Source organism: Aegilops tauschii, chromosome 6, assembly GCF_002575655.3.
Source record: "Aegilops tauschii subsp. strangulata cultivar AL8/78 chromosome 6, Aet v6.0, whole genome shotgun sequence".
Taxonomy (NCBI): domain Eukaryota; kingdom Viridiplantae; phylum Streptophyta; class Magnoliopsida; order Poales; family Poaceae; genus Aegilops; species Aegilops tauschii.
The window spans coordinates 486,728,783-486,740,426 of NC_053040.3; positions in this window are offsets into that span (position 1 = coordinate 486,728,783).

Below are 11,644 nucleotides of genomic sequence, written 5' to 3' on the forward strand. Positions count from 1 at the left end.
GGTTATTTGCAATGGTGAATAACTTGAATCAAGGATCAACCTTTGAAGTGAAGGGGCGTCTTGGATGATGAGCTGCCTTCCGTCAAAAGAAATTCCAATTCTTACAAGGTTAGGCGACTTTATTTGGAGACAACCGATTCTAACTGTGAAAACAAGCACCAAGCACTCCAGTGCAGGGCAACTGGAGTGGATGATGTTGTGCAATGAGGCCTCCGATATACGAACCCGCACAAGTGAAAGTTTCTTGAGAAATGGGAGTCGAAGGTTTAGTACCAGATTGTCTGGTAGGTAGCACTGCGCAAAGGTGGCGGTGTGGAGAGAGGATGAAAACCCGAGATGGACATCGGTGCTGAGGGCACAAGTTCATGGCGTTCGGTATGTGGTATGTGATTTCCAGGGGAATAGTAGAACTCAAGCAGCTGTAGTTCTGTGAATTCAGGGGATTCCAGCTAGGCCTCCACCGTGCAGGGCATGGTATGCTTGCTCAGGTAGCATGACAGGATGCAGAGGCTTTGAACGGAGCCTTGGTGGGAGGAGATGATGGCTCTGGGGATTTCAAAATCATTGAAGAGAGATAGCTGACGACAGTCGAGATTAAGGGGAACGGCGCGCCATAGAGGGCGTCAACGAATTGAGAGGATTTGGGTGCGGCAGCAATCCTTGGTGGGGAGAAGCGAGATGATCTCCCCAAGGATGGCTTCCGGGAGATCGCTGATGCGGTCCACCCGAGATTCTACGGGTTCCTGGGATCCGGTGGGGGCGGGGTCGCCGCTTCTCCCCGCGCTGCCGGGTGCGGGATCTACAACAGGCGTCGCCGCTGGCGGGAGCCTCATCTTCTTGGCGCTGGGGTCAGCCGACTCCATTTTCCTTGAGGGCATCGCGTCGCGCTCACGGATTTGAGCAGAGTAACGAATGGCGAGCCTAGTTGTAGTGTGAGCGAAGAAGAAGGGGGCTGGGTTTTTTTGTAGGAGTGAGGAAGAAGGGGAGCTGGGGTTTTCTGTAGGAGTGAGGTGAGGAATTTGGGGGTACGAGTGGAGCGAGCTGACGTGAGGTGCGTGGGAGCGAGGAGGAAGAAGAGCACCCAGGTTTTTTTTGGGGGGGGGGCGGTGTGCTGGGTGTGGGTAGCGCATCTCATTCAGTAAATATATGGGCTTTTGAATTGATTTTACTATTTACTAGTGTGGATGGGCTGTTTTGTCTTGGGACCCGAGAAACAATTACTACTAGTACAGTGGAGACACTCTACCGCTTCTGGCTCCTCCTAGGTCATTGAAACGTCTCCCTCTACTGAATGCCGTGATACTTTTGTTCACCGACATGCGGGCCATGCAGCGCGCGGGCCCAAATGCCATCCACCAAATTCGAAGGCAGTATACAGGCGGAGAGTCACCCCGGTCGTAGAGCGGTAGTAACGAGCCGTCGTATCACAAAACCCCACCTCCCCGCAGTCTAAGTTTGACGGACGAAGCAACCATCATTTCACTCTTCGCTGAATCCCCTTCTCCCTCACCGTCTTCAAGAAAGGCAACACTTGCATCTGCCACTGTTCTTCTCTCCAAACGAAGGGAAGGTAAGCGGATCCGTGATGTTGGTATATTTTCGTTCAGAGGAAAAAAAAGAACTTTTGCAAAGCAGTAACCGATCCTCACTCTCTTTTTTGTTTCATTGTCATTGCGATTGTGTTTTCCTTTCAGTGGTCTCCTAGTATTCGTCAGTTTCATGATGGACCAAGGAGAACCAGGCAAAGATCTGCCGATATTGGAGCAGACGCGGGAGGCTGATCCCCACGAGACAGAGAGCTCCAAGAAGATGGAGGCAACCACCGAGGCGACCCCAGATACTGAGATGGTCAACGCCCAGTTTGAGGTTACAGCCCTCGTGGCACTGCAGGAGCAGTTTTCCCCCTTCGAGGATGTGTCCCCCCCCGCTGAGCTGCCCAAGGTGATTTCCTTCTTTGCCGATCTCGATTGTGGTTTTTCATCTAAGTATGTGGTGATTTTTTTAGAAAAGGAAGTATGTGGTGATTAATAATGCAAATTTTATTAGCTTCGATGCCATGGTATACGTAGTGGTTTAAATAACTTGTGTTTCTTATACTGAAAAGTAATACAGAATTTGTTTCTGTTTCAATTAGAGCCCTGATGCAGACAAGGATTGTGTGGTTGTACATGTCACTCGCTAGCTATGAGGCGGACGACCTGAATATACGCACTGGGAAAACAGAGTTCTTAGGCTGTTGGATCCTGGAAGCCATTTGCGGTTATACCAATGAAGAGTTGTATTCCAGCCTCACTGTTGTCAGGCGTGTTGTCCAGGGTGTACTGAAGCACAAGAAGTTCAAAGCTACTCCTTCGTTTGTGAGGAATACTGTTCTTGTCAAGCTTACGTAGGAAGATGACATGGCATGCCTCCACAAACAAGTTTATCAGTGGCAAGGCCACAAGGTTGTCTTCATGAAGGTTCACAGGATTGAGCTGCTGCGGGACGTCCTCGATGATGTTCATGGCAAGGTCCGTCTTGTGTCCAGCCCAAATTAGATCGAGGCATGAAATAGTTGCCCCAGCTAGTGTTTAATAGTAGTTTGGATTGTGTCTAATTATCCGAACCTTGCCTGTTATCGACCCCTCTGGGGCTAGTACTCTGTTTGAATCCGTCTATGGGAACTGCTGCTACTTTTGTGTGCCTGTGAATCATGTGAGAACCATCATAATTGTTGCCGAAACAGATGCGTCCTCACTAGTTTTTTCATGAATATGGCATGGTAAGACATAAGTTGTCATGGTTTATCATACGAGCAGTGTGTGTTTTGATGAAATAGAGCACTCATTCGAGAACCGTGCGCGACGTATACATAAGTACTTGTAAACACTGTTGGTGCTACCCCACTTGTAAGCAGTTGTGCAAAACACGGCACATTGGCTCAGCTCGCTTCAACACTAGGCTATCGACCAGCTAACAATCAACAATCTGCTGTCTGACATATAAGCAACTATGTATCTTGTTACAGTGGTTCATGCAATTAATTGAGGCCACAATGTAATAAATTCCAAACGTTCACACGCTAGTCCATCGCTCATGTGGAACACTCACATTAAACTCGTCTTCATAAAAAACTTGAAAAGCATAAGTTAAGCAATTTTATACATCTCAATGATTCATAGAACATATCAAACATATACTAGTTCACAGCAAAAGACAAAGTTGTGAGAAGGTTTACAAATCAGGAAAAAACAAGCAAGGCTTCTCTCCGAGCAAAGGGCCTCCCGGCAGGCTTAAATTTCCTGGAGTTCACTCTGGTTTTTTCTTGTTGCCACCATTCAGGGTTACGTTCTCTCATTCCAGAATAACCAATTATAATTGTGGTCTCAGCTGGAATGCTGAACTGAACCATGCAGTGTACTAACCAGGTGAAATTCTTGTGCATTCCACTAAATTTAAGCACCGCTATTTGCAGAAATAAGCAGACCACAATGCCTCTTGTCCGCGCACCTGTCCAAAAAACCGCCGTGCAGCCGTGCCAGCTAGTCCTCGGTCCATGGATGAACTGGTATAAAGTGCATTCCGGACTAGGATGCAGTTGTTTTCGCTCGTCCCTGCACTACAATCAGGAAGTAAAACATACGAATCAGCTTCTTTTAGATTGCGTTGGTCATTCTACCTTAGTTACTACCAATGTAGGGATACCTTGAAGACGGGAGGTTAGACGACGGCAACGAGGGATAGCCATCTCATTTTGCGCAGTTGTACTAAAACTGAGGTGTGTGCTTTTGATTGCGCGGATAGAAACGATACAGAGACAGACATCCCGAAACGATATGGAGATAGACATCCCTGTTTGCGCAAATAAGAACTACGGTTATTTAAACAGTGACAGATATTACTACTTTCCCCCGTTTCCTCTTAGAACCAAGTCCTAGATTCATGCTACAGCTTTCCCACTTTCTTCCCTGTTTGAACCAACGCTTTGAGTCGACTGTATGAAATAGCTTTACTTCTAATAATAGTAGAAGTCTAGGTGGCTTTGGAACAGCGGACGGAAGTAGAAAAGGATCCACACGAAGGGAGCTGGGGCAGTAGAGCAAGGCAGGTTTCGAAGGAATTAATATATACCTGAGGGTCATCGGCATGTCGCAAAGACGGCGTCGGGAGGCCGCATCTTGGCCACAATACTGCAGGGAGGAAGAAGGGGTCGGAGGCCCTCCCGAGTCGGCGCTCTCTCGGAGAGAACGGCACGGCCGCTGATCGGGACGCGCGGGCAACCGTTGGTGTCCTCCCTCGCCGCCGACGACTGCGTGAACGATGCACCTACACCCCTGCCCCGGTCGAGGTTGTCCGGCCGGATTTGTGACCAGCCGTGAGCTGAGAGAGAGTGTGGCCACCTATGTGTTGCTTAGATCTGGAGAGCATGAGAGAGTGAACGAGAGGAACCCTAGTAAAGCAAGCGCTAAGGCTCCTGCTTTTATATATAGTGGAGTGATTTTGTTGTACCAGCTTCAAAAAAATGCGCTCCTACGTGTACCCGCGAGTGGGTGTGAGAGAACTAGTGCGTGCGTGCACCGCTTCTCTTCGTGAGAGTACAATATACTATGCCCAAAGAACGTTCGCCGCAAGAGTAATAGTACAAGTGTGTGACGTGTGAGCTAAAATAAAATGTGCGCGCCGTCTTTTGTTTTTTAGAAGTTCTGAGGGTAGTGTGTGAAGAGCACATATGTGCGTGACGCCTACCTGCAGATAGACGGTGGGTGCAACGTGCGAGTCTGCGAGAGGACTCGGGAGAGTCGTGACTCGTGAGGGTGCGTGTGCGTGAGAGATAGGGGGCACGTATCAATGCAATGCATGTGTCCGTAAATCATTATCCGACAAACGTTCGCCACAAGCCTTTTCCTGACGAACGCCGTAAGAACCGTTAGATCGGCATCCGACAGTGTCAGTTTTGCCATGTCATTTAACAGAACAGCCACTCCTCCTAGACACAAATCTTCCACGTGAGTGTTAGCAACTGCCGTATGCTCCCTCCGTTCCGAAATGCAGTGCATATAGCTTTATTGAAAATTCGAACCTCGCAAACTTTTACCGAGTTTTCGTGTACCAAATTGCAGATGTAGAATACCATGTATATCTCATTTCATTCATCTTCGAGAGGTAACTATAAAGTTGGGTGAGGAGTCTACAAAGAAAGACCATCGTATCACCCGCAGCAATTTCAAGCATCCTTTAGTGTCGAGGAATATCATAGGAACTCTATATGATATGATTTTTATAGGATTTTTTCCTTTAGAGCCAATTGGTTCATAGGAAATAAACATGATATCATTTCTATAGCTTTAGAGCCACTTGGTTCATATGAATGGATTCCTATACTCCCTTAATTTCAAAGGAAAATAAACATTAGCGTATATTCAATACAAAAGTTCCTATGATATGAACCAAATTACATCTCTTTTCTAATCCCTCCTCATAGGAATTGAGATACATGTCATATCTAGATTCAATAGAAAAGTTCCTATGATGTGAACCAAATGACATCTCTTTTCCAATCCCTACTCATAGGAATTGAGATGCTCCATGTCATCTCTTTCCCTACAACTTCCATGTATACATCTTCTATTCCTAAATAGATAGTACAACCCACTAGTAGCTTTTTTCCAAAACATGCAACTATGGCACAAGAACTATATAGTGTGCCAATAACTTTGAAAGATGGTCGCTGGATGAAGCTAACCCGACAGTGCAGAGATAGGCAAATCCGAGCACTACTGGCCGTTGGATATCATCAACATTCCACCAGATCTGCCACATGTACAATTTAGAAGACTCCATGGTTGAACTTAAGCATAATGCACAAACCTCAAAACACAAGCACTTCTCCTTTGTACAAAGTTAGTGCAAAGTTGGGTCAAAGTTAGTGCAAAGTTGGGTCATCTATTTTGGAACGGAGGGAGTACAATGCACAACCCCATGAATCTTAACATTTTTATAAAACTTATTGATTTTGAATGAGATGAACTATAAGAAATAAACGAACATCTACATCATGCATATATGACTCAAAGCTTTACATGCTATAGTGTGTATTTATTCATAATTTGGTTTCGAAATCTCATGCGTTCAATACATGTGTACCTTAGTTTTGAGTAGAGTAGCAAATTTCACGCGACCCCGGGTATATCAAAATGCAGGGCCCATGCATCATTGCCTTTCGGTCGAACCTACGTCCACAATTTTTTGTACGTACTATATCTCCACTGGTCCCCAAACCCAAAATGCTGCCTCGTTCCCGTAAAACCAAGCGGCCCACACATATTTAAGGCGTCGGCTCGAACCCGTTTACTACAACGTGGCCCCGCACGCCGTAGTACTCCTACAAACCCTACCGCCGCACTCATCATCGGTTTTCTTCCAGAGGACGAGGGAGAAGCCGATTTGTAGTGGAGGCGCTTAAAAAAAGGATCCGTAGTGGAGACCCCTACCCTAGGGTGCCCTAGGTAGCTGCCGCACGCATCATTGTTTTCTCTTTTCTTTATGCTCTTGCGCCCTAGAGTGAAATGATGGTTGCTTCGTCCGTCCAGCTTAATGCGGGAAAGGTGGGGCTTTGTGATTTGACCCCTCGTCGCTCATTTTCTACTACTGCGGCGCTACGACCGGGGTGCCTCCAATTCCAACCGCTGCTCCGAACTGTAATTTGGTGCATCGCACGTGGAACAAGACGGTGGATGAGCCACATGTCGGCCAAAGGGGTCCTGTTAAGTGTGTCGCCATTTCGTGTGCGGACTGACCCTGCTTGAGTTGCTACGCCAACACGACAGGAGCAGCCTACCACTTGGTTTTGCTCCTTGGTGAATCCCGACTATATTGATCTAAAAAGATACGTGCTGAACTACCCTCTCCGTCTCGGTTTTTTTATTTTTAGGCGTCTCGGTTTATAGGGCCTGCACGTAGTTCTAGGTCATCCATTTGACTAACTAAATATGAGTTACTATGTCACAAAAAGTATATCATTGGATTCTTAAGCGGATGTAGTTGTATTTAAAAGTCGAGGGCGGGGCTTTTCATGCGCGGTAGGCGGCGGGGCAGTTCCGCCTAGTCGGTTCGACAGAGACGCGAGAAGACGAGGGAGTACCTGCTGCAAACGTAGGGCTGTGTGATTTGACAGCGAGTTACTGCTGGACAGGTGGGGCCCCGTGATTTGACTTGCCATTATCATTTTAACTGCGGCGCTACGACCGGCGTGAGTCTCCCAGATTCCTGACCACCTCCATACAGGTGCCTCTCCCAATGCTCCCCCATGTAGTAGAGGCTGGCTCTTGCATGAGAGCCCACTTCTCCACTTTTTCCTTGCCTCTATTTCCTCCACATATGCAAAAATGCCATGTAAAGCGCACTATTGTACTAACTTTTACTTGCTCCTACAGGTGCTTAAGCTTGCCACATAGGCATAAAGTCTGATGTGGCAAGTTAATCAAGAAGAGAGAGACTAGTTTGGTGACCCAAGGAAGAAACGGTGCTAAGCGCGTGTACCTAGGTGAAAAGACAATTTTGAGTCTATAGCTAATTAAATGAAGCAAACTTAGCAACACCATTTCATTGGAAGAGGTCACTCCTTGGCAAATGCAATAAATACACGCGCTTACTAGCACCGTTTCTTCCTTGAGTACGAAGAAAGAGATAGAGAGGAGTATAAAAAAATACACTTATAGCCAACCTTGTTGTAGTATGAGTGACTAAGTGATGACTATGTATGACATGCCAACATCAGATAGCCTAACGCACCGTGTTAAATCTCCAAGGGTGCAACCGCGCGAGCGACGCGACAGTCGTGGTAGGCGCGACCATGATACGGGCTGCTAGCAGCCCTTGGATCTGAGATCAAACGGTCGCATGCTAAGTTGCTGAAAATTTGCAGAATAACCCTCCAGGATAGGAAATTCACCCATAGGTCTAGAATCACGCCATGCAACCGTTCGATCTCAGATCCAAGGGCTCTCGGAAGCCCGTATCATGGGAGAATGGAAAGCCACTACCCTGCCGTTCGCACGCTGGTAGTTCGCTCCTACTCGTCCCCGCACGTCCTTCAATACTACGGCGGTTCGCTCCTAGTTGTCCCATCCATTCTCATTACGGCAGTTCCACTAATCCTAACCCTCCTCCCAAATCCATGGCGTCCCAAATCTCCAGGATCGGCGGTGAGTACAAGGTTAGAACCATCACCGGCGATGAGTTCGACGTCATCTACACCCGTTCTTCCGCGACGGTGAAAGGATGCCTTTCTCGCTTCAAACGCATGTTCGAAAACTCAGATGATGAGTGGGTCGCTGGGCTAGATGTTGAGTACACCACAGTCCTGGGACGAGAGAAGTATATAAAGGATGAAGAGAGGAAGAAGCCCGCCGTGATCCAGGTTTGCGTACATAACGTTTGCTTGGTCTACCACATATGCCATGCCGACGTTGAGTGCCAGGATTTTAAGACCTTCCTCAAGGACAAAACAGTGAAATTCGTTACTGTAGACTTTACGAACGACGAAGAAGTCCTGGGTCGAATAGGCCTCGTTTTAGGCAACCCCTTCGACCTCCAGAAGAATCGGCTGGTGCCCTCTCGTCAGCCTTCAATGCTGACCCTGGCAGGAGCCATGGTTCATCCTTCGTACGGTAAACTGGAGAAACCTCCATACACGTTTCATCGTCATGCATGGCAGCGGAATGTACTAGATATAGACCACATCCACTACGCTGCAATGGATGGCTACCTTTGCTTCAATATCTACAAGGGTTGGATGAAGAGCAATAGCCAAGTGTGCGGTTCAAGCAAAGAAGTATCGGCCAAGAGGAATAGGGACAAGGACGAAGTCGAGGACGTGGACGAGGACTCCGAGTAAGGTGGCAGTGTCGTTGCTCATGGTGGTTCTAAACTTCTAATGCAGTGTCTACCGGATTAGTTGCATAGTTTAATTTCAGGTGTACTTAGTTTAATTTGAGGGGTGTGTTGTGCTGAGCCCCCAGCAGAACTATGTTATGTTTCTTCTCGTTACTTTAACTCTTCAGTATGTACTCCCTCCGTTCCATAATATAAGAACGTTTTTGACACTAGTGTAGTGTCAAAAACGCTCTTATATTATGGGACGGAGGGAGTACATACTAATAGTATTTCTTTAATTGAATTTAGCACCCCAATTAAGCACGTACTAGCTTTTTTAATAGTACTATATGCATAATTTGGCGACGAGCGCTCTCTATATGTACAACCTTTTTTTTATTTCAATTTTTGCTCCATGGCGCAATCCATCGATAGTACTACTGTACAAAAGTATACATTTTTTAAAAGGCTAGAGTACTGTTCATCACATATATAGCCAGTTAAATTCTCAACCTAGAACGACGTGCATGCCATGTAGTAAACCGATACGGAGGAAGTATAGTAAAAATGAGGTGATTTTACCGAGCGATCGGCGGGGGAGCATGGCCTGTCATGCGGTCCCACGTGTCATGTTGTACCAAGGCGATGCGCGTGTCCCTCTTGAGGCAGAAGCGATACTAGTACGTGGTTTGAGATGATGGCGAACCGAAGTGTGAAATAAGGGTTGCTTCGTCCGTCTGGGAAAGTGCGGCATTGTGATTTGACGTCCCATTGCTCATTACTACTACTGGGCCGGTACGAGTGGGGTGCATCCCCCCTGCTGTTCTGCACTGTTATTTGGTGCTTGACACGTCGACCCGGTTGCTATATGTCCCACATGTCGGCGACAGGAAGTACAGAATTCATGAAAGGGAGCGTCGACGGAGGAGTATACTACTACAGAATTCATGAAAGGGAGTGACTTAGTTTTGGAAAAATCTGTTTTTACGGAGTACGTACCCACTAGGGTTTATAGGGCTCATCTAAAAAACATCCGTTTTTCTGTTTGATAAGTCTCAATTCTACTATACTAGTAGTAGTACCATTACATGTTGGATTTCGAGGTGCGTTAGATCACCCGACGCAAGCAGTGTCAAGAGGAAACTAACCAATGCATGTACAAGTTCATGGAAATTTAGTGGTCATTCATGCATTCGTTCTAATTAATGCCTCGGTAAACACAACTTCTTGAGAAAAACGAGCGTACTAATTACTTGTGCAAACTACGAAATTAATTCGACCACTCACCGTCTACCTTGGTTGGAGAGATTTTGAAATTGAGCCATAAACTGGAAAGGAGGGAGTAGTAACTTCTGTCTCGATTACTATTTGTGGCCTTGTATAGATGCAAAATGTATTTTTTATAGTGGCCTTGTATAAGTAAATGGAGGGACTACTAACCAAAGTACGTAGTAGGGACGAGGAGTAAACGGAGGGAGTAGTAAAATTTTCTCCTCGTGCTGCGAGCCACCGCGTGCGTGGGCGAGGGAGCAAGCTTCACCTCATCCTGCGAGCCACCGCGCCCGTGGGCGGGGGAGACGGCATACTAAGCAAGCTTCTCCTCGTTCTGCGAGTTGACGGGACACATCAAAAGTACTCCAGTGTATAGAGCCTTGCCTCTAAGGTAGGCCCCACATGGTTTGCCTCTTTTTTTAATTTAACATAACGCGTCAAGTCGCAATTTGTTTGTTCACCCGTGGTAGACGATCCTCCCTCCACCAAGTGGACAACCAGTACACGTGCCAAATTACCACGTGGGCTGCCTTTTTCGTACAGAAATGAGCTCCACCGTGTACCCGCGCGGGTGTGGTTGGGAAAGAGACGGGAGTACGTGCACCGTGCGTGCACTTCTTCTCTTCGTGCACGTCCCCCACCTACGTGGGTGTGTGTGAGAGAGATACAAACCTAGACATAATGCGCCGTCCATCCCCATGCCTCTGCCCAGTCCGACCACCAGTCACCACCACGCCCCACTCCTCCTCACCTTATCTCTCATCTTTCTCCCTCCATTTTTATATACAAGGGGCCACTATCAAAATTACAATTTGCAGATATACAAGGCCACTAACACTAATCGATGCAATATTAATGGTGTTTGCCTCGTGGTACTAGCAAAGGAGGACATTAATTATCCCTTGCATGCATGCGGGAGTTTGTAAAAAAAAAGCATCTTGATGTTCCGTGCAATGCACGGGCATCTTGCTAGTCCATGAAAACAACAAATGGAAAAATTCCACGGCGAACGAGGGATTTGAATCTGTTGGGAGGGGCTGTTTGGATCTCGCCCGGGGTAGCCAAAATATTGGCGACTAGTTCGCCATGGCCGGCACCGGCTCGAGTTCATCCTAACATTCCCCTCTTCTGTGGAGCCCATGCGGGGTCGACGAAGGTCCTCGCAACAAATGGATCCGGCAAGACACCTGCTGTGTACGCCGGCGTCGCCTCCGCGGTGGCCTTCATGGGACCCAAGCGGCGGCGGCCTCCCGTGTTCTACTTCTCCTCGATGATGGCGGCGGACGCGGAGGCGCTGGCCACCGACTCACCGCTCTCCGCGCACTCGGCTTCTGTCGCTGCTTGCATGGCGCGGCCGCCGGCATGGGAGTCTCGGCCACAGAAACGGGAGACGCGGTACGAGGCGGCGGCGTGGACGGCAGCAACGACGCCCGTGCGCCGCTCCTCATCGAGCTGGCCTGGAGCGGCGAGTTGCTGAACCGCGCGCCGGCTTGGGGCGGCAACTGGCTCCGTCGGGCGA